At 46.5% G+C, this 6,076-nt stretch overlaps 1 non-coding gene across 1 annotated transcript; it reads right to left on the bottom strand.

Moving 5' to 3' along the window:
- Positions 1–5,696: 5,696 nt before the first annotated feature.
- Trnai-aau (transfer RNA isoleucine (anticodon AAU)) lies at positions 5,697–5,774 on the bottom strand. The gene has a single exon. It is a non-coding gene; the product is annotated as a tRNA-Ile (tRNA).
- Positions 5,775–6,076: the final 302 nt, after the last annotated feature.

The raw sequence follows: 6,076 nt of genomic DNA, 5'->3' as shown, positions 1-6,076 counted from the left end.
CTGCAGCGGAACAAAATTCCGTTTCGCCCAGCGTCTGGCTCGAACCCACGAAACGGGGATTAAGTGTCTGACGCTCTACCGACTGAGATAGCCGGCTACCTCGGTGAATACTTGCCGGGTAGCACGTCACACAGTACTCGTTTGGGTTGGGTGGTCCCATACAGCATCTCTCCATGCTGCCTAATGTTTTCCTAACGTCACACTCGTCACGTACTTCACTTTTATGTCATAATCATTTCTGAGAGGCAAAGAAATTGCATGACAACAAGCAGAGCTAGTGGCGTCAAAATTAACACACATACTTTATGTGACTCAAAAGCCGAACGAGTTACTTTCCGACGTTGTTTTAGATGTGCAAATGCCAGTCAAAACTCGCGGTGTCGGCACTCTGCCGACCATTTCGCTAGTTAACACCGGTCTTGCTGTGTGTGTTTCAAGCTCAAGAGCATCTCCAAGCAAAAAATGGTCAACAGCAACATTCAGACGGTTTCGTACTGCTCAATTGCTACATTAAAACGGTATGTTTCTTTTTCAGAACTGGAAAAACACAAGCGTGACAGCATTCGAACCTGTAATCTTCAGAGCCGAAGTCCGACGCCTTATCCATTAGGCCACACAGTCACTGACGACCAACATTTACATGTATACGACTCATCTCGAAACGCTCACACCCCTGAGGATATGTGTTTTCGTTCTACACAGCCGCTGCCCCTTGCTCTTTCCCACCCATTCGTTACATTCAACCTCTGACGAGACCGACCAAATATAGACTGAGAAACAAGACCACACAATTTGTGCATTCGGAATCGAAGGCAGGCCGTCCCTCGCCGCATTTGCTACGATGGCCATTTGCTACTTCTGCAGAAGCGGCGGCGGCGACGACGACGACGACGACGACGACGACCGCGAGAGGCTCTGAGATATGTGAGAAATACATCTATAAAATGTAATTCAGACTGCCTCGTCCCACCTTATGCTGTACCGCTTTGGCAAATGCTTTATCTGCGCCATTCGCCTTAATCACATCTGAGAGTAAATCTTAAAAAAACGCCTGTCGCTAATTGTTGGTCATCACAGGTACTGTTTGCTATACGGCCACGACGCGCAACTGATTTCCAAAATTCATCTTTCTCCTGTGAGGATGGAATTTACAACCCCTGGTTTATTAGACCAGTGCTCTACCACTGAGCTAAAGAGGCGCGGCCTAGCGGTACTCTAGGGTACTTCGTCCTTACGGTCGTCTGCACCATCAGACTTTAGCTGACAACACTTCATATTACCGGCTAATATTTGCAGCTATGGCGACAAATTACTGCTTGGCTACACATCTGACACGTAACCGATGTGCTCTCCAAACCACAACACTTGCATTTCAGAACATGTCTTTCACACATGTCTACAAAATCACCTTCACCTTCAAACACAGTTTCCTTGCGACTGACAGAGACGTAGGCAAAGTTTAAAGTTGCTATTTCCATTAAATCTCGTTAATCAGAAAAACGGTAATTTACACCTGCAGCGGAACAAAATTCCGTTCCGCCCAGCGTCTGGCTCGAACCCACGACCCTGGGATTAAGAGTCTGACGCTCTACCGACTGAGATAGCCGGCTACCTCGGTGAATACTTGCCGGGTAGCACGTCACACAGTACTCGTTTGGGTTGGGTGGTCCCATACAGAATCTCTCCATGCTGCCTAATGTTTTCCTAACGTCACACTCGTCACGTACTTCACTTTTATGTCATAATCATTTCTGAGAGGCAAAGAAATTGCATGACAACAAGCAGAGCTAGTGGCGTCAAAATTAACACACATACTTTATGTGACTCAAAAGCCGAACGAGTTACTTTCCGACGTTGTTTTAGATGTGCAAATGCCAGTCAAAACTCGCGGTGTCGGCACTCTGCCGACCATTTCGCTAGTTAACACCGGTCTTGCTGTGTGTGTTTCAAGCTCAAGAGCATCTCCAAGCAAAAAATGGTCAACAGCAACATTCAGACGGTTTCGTACTGCTCAATTGCTACATTAAAACGGTAAGTTTCTTTTTCAGAACTGGAAAAACACAAGCGTGACAGCATTCGAACCTGTAATCTTCAGATATGAAGTCCGACGCCTTATCCATTAGACCACCCGGTCACTGACGATCAACATTTACATGTATACGACTCATCTCGAAACGCTCACACCCCTGAGGATTTGTGTTTTCGTTCTACACAGCCGCTGCCCCTTGCTCTTTCCCACCCATTCGTTACATTCAACCTCTGACGAGACCGACCAAATATAGACTGAGAAACAAGACCACACAATTTGTGCATTCGGAATCGAAGGCAGGCCGTCCCTCGCCGCATTTGCTACGATGGCCATTTGCTACTTCTGCAGAAGCGGCGGCGGCGACGACGACGACGACGACGACGACGACGACGAAGATCGCGAGAGACTCTGAGATATGTGAGAAATACATCTATAAAATGTAATTCAGACTGCCTCGTCCCACCTTATGCTGTACCGCTTTGGCAAATGCTTTATCTGCGCCATTCGCCTTAATCACATCTGAGAGTAAATCTTAAAAAAACGCCTGTCGCTAATTGTTCGTCATCACAGGTACTGTTTGCTATACGGCCACGACGCGCAACTGATTTCCAAAATTCATCTTTCTCCTGTGAGGATGGAACTTACGACCCCTGGTTTATTAGACCAGTGCTCTACCACTGAGCTAAAGAGGCGCGGCCTAGCGGTACTCTTGGGTACTTCGTCCTTACGGTCGTCTGCATCATCAGACTTTAGCTGACAACAATTCATATTATCGGCTAATATTTGCAGCTATGGCGACAAATTACTGCTTGGCTACACATCTGACACGTAACCGATGTGCTCTCCAAACCACAACACTTGCATTTCAGAACATGTCTTTTACACATGTCTACAAAATCACCTTCACCTTCAAACACAGTTTCCTTGCGACTGACAGAGACGTAGGCAAAGTTTAAAGTTTCTATTTCCATTAAATCTCGTTAATCAGAAAAACGGTAATTTACACCTGCAGCGGAACAAAATTCCGTTCCGCCCAGCGTCTGGCTCGAACCCACGACCCTGGGATTAAGAGTCTGACGCTCTACCGACTGAGATAGCCGGCTACCTCGGTGAATACTTGCCGGGTAGCACGTCACACAGTACTCGTTTGGGTTGGGTGGTCCCATACAGAATCTCTCCATGCTGCCTAATGTTTTCCTAACGTCACACTCGTCACGTACTTCACTTTTATGTCATAATCATTTCTGAGAGGCAAAGAAATTGCATGACAACAAGCAGAGCTAGTGGCGTCAAAATTAACACACATTCTTTATGTGACTCAAAAGCCGAACGAGTTACTTTCCGACGTTGTTTTAGATGTGCAAGTGCCAGTCAAAACTCGCGGTGTCGGCACTCTGCCGACCATTTCGTTAGTTAACACCGGTCTTGCTGTGTGTGTTTCAAGCTCAAGAGCATCTCCAAGCAAAAAATGGTCAACAGCAACATTCAGACGGTTTCGTACTGCTCAATTGCTACATTAAAACGGTATGTTTCTTTTTCAGAACTGGAAAAACACAAGCGTGACAGCATTCGAACCTGTAATCTTCAGATACGAAGTCCGACGCCTTATCCATTAGACCACCCGGTCACTGACGATCAACATTTACATGTATACGACTCATCTCGAAACGCTCACACCCCTGAGGATTTGTGTTTTCGTTCTACACAGCCGCTGCCCCTTGCTCTTTCCCACCCATTCGTTACATTCAACCTCTGACGAGACCGACCAAATATAGACTGAGAAACAAGACCACACAATTTGTGCATTCGGAATCGAAGGCAGGCCGTCCCTCGCCGCATTTGCTACGATGGCCATTTGCTACTTCTGCAGAAGCGGCGGCGGCGACGACGACGACGACGACGACGACGACGACGAAGATCGCGAGAGACTCTGAGATATGTGAGAAATACATCTATAAAATGTAATTCAGACTGCCTCGTCCCACCTTATGCTGTACCGCTTTGGCAAATGCTTTATCTGCGCCATTCGCCTTAATCACATCTGAGAGTAAATCTTAAAAAAACGCCTGTCGCTAATTGTTCGTCATCACAGGTACTGTTTGCTATACGGCCACGACGCGCAACTGATTTCCAAAATTCATCTTTCTCCTGTGAGGATGGAACTTACGACCCCTGGTTTATTAGACCAGTGCTCTACCACTGAGCTAAAGAGGCGCGGCCTAGCGGTACTCTTGGGTACTTCGTCCTTACGGTCGTCTGCATCATCAGACTTTAGCTGACAACAATTCATATTATCGGCTAATATTTGCAGCTATGGCGACAAATTACTGCTTGGCTACACATCTGACACGTAACCGATGTGCTCTCCAAACCACAACACTTGCATTTCAGAACATGTCTTTTACACATGTCTACAAAATCACCTTCACCTTCAAATACAGTTTCCTTGCGACTGACAGAGACGTAGGCAAAGTTTAAAGTTGCTATTTCCATTAAATCTCGTTAAACAGAAAAACGGTAATTTACACCTGCAGCGGAACAAAATTCCGTTTCGCCCAGCGTCTGGCTCGAACCCACGACCCGGGGATTAAGTGTCTGACGCTCTACCGACTGAGATAGCCGGCTACCTCGGTGAATACTTGCCGGGTAGCACGTCACACAGTACTCGTTTGGGTTGGGTGGTCCCATACAGAATCTCTCCATGCTGCCTAATGTTTTCCTAATGTCACACTCGTCACGTACTTCACTTTTATGTCATAATCATTTCTGAGAGGCAAAGAAATTGCATGACAACAAGCAGAGCTAGTGGCGTCAAAATTAACACACATACTTTATGTGACTCAAAAGCCGAACGAGTTACTTTCCGACGTTGTTTTAGATGTGCAAATGCCAGTCAAAACTCGCGGTGTCGGCACTCTGCCGACCATTTCGCTAGTTAACACCGGTCTTGCTGTGTGTGTTTCAAGCTCAAGAGCATCTCCAAGCAAAAAATGGTCAACAGCAACATTCAGACGGTTTCGTACTGCTCAATTGCTACATTAAAACGGTATGTTTCTTTTTCAGAACTGGAAAAACACAAGCGTGACAGCATTCGAACCTGTAATCTTCAGAGCCGAAGTCCGACGCTTTATCCATTAGGCCACACAGTCACTGACGACCAACATTTACATGTATACGACTCATCTCGAAACGCTCACACCCCTGAGGATATGTGTTTTCGTTCTACACAGCCGCTGCCCCTTGCTCTTTCCCACCCATTCGTTACATTCAACCTCTGACGAGACCGACCAAATATAGACTGAGAAACAAGACCACACAATTTGTGCATTCGGAATCGAAGGCAGGCCGTCCCTCGCCGCATTTGCTACGATGGCCATTTGCTACTTCTGCAGAAGCGGCGGCGGCGACGACGACGACGACGACGACGACGACGACGACGACGACGACGATCGCGAGAGACTCTGAGATATGTGAGAAATACATCTATAAAATGTAATTCAGACTGCCTCATCCCACCTTAAGCTGTACCGCTTTGGCAAATGCTTTATCTGCGCCATTCGCCTTAATCACATCTGAGAGTAAATCTTAAAAAAACGCCTGTCGCTAATTGTTCGTCATCACAGGTACTGTTTGCTATACGGCCACGACGCGCAACTGATTTCCAAAATGCATCTTTCTCCTGTGAGGATGGAACTTACGACCCCTGGTTTATTAGACCAGTGCTCTACCACTGAGCTAAAGAGGCGCGGCCTAGCGGTACACTTAGGTACTTCGTCCTTACGGTCGTCTGCACCATCAGACTTTAGCTGACAACAATTCATATTATCGGCTAATATTTGCAGCTATGGCGACAAATTACTGCTTGGCTACACATCTGACACGTAACCGATGTGCTCTCCAAACCACAACACTTGCATTTCAGAACATGTCTTTTACACATGTCTACAAAATCACCTTCACCTTCAAATACAGTTTCCTTGCGACTGACAGAGACGTAGGCAAAGTTTAAAGTTGCTATTTCCATTAAATCTCGTTAATCAGAAAAAC

The sequence above is a fragment of the Schistocerca gregaria genome, chromosome 3 (assembly GCF_023897955.1).
Source record: "Schistocerca gregaria isolate iqSchGreg1 chromosome 3, iqSchGreg1.2, whole genome shotgun sequence".
Taxonomy (NCBI): Eukaryota; Metazoa; Arthropoda; class Insecta; order Orthoptera; family Acrididae; genus Schistocerca; species Schistocerca gregaria.
Note: the sequence above shows the minus strand (reverse complement) of the source record. Positions and strands in the feature narration are given on the sequence as shown.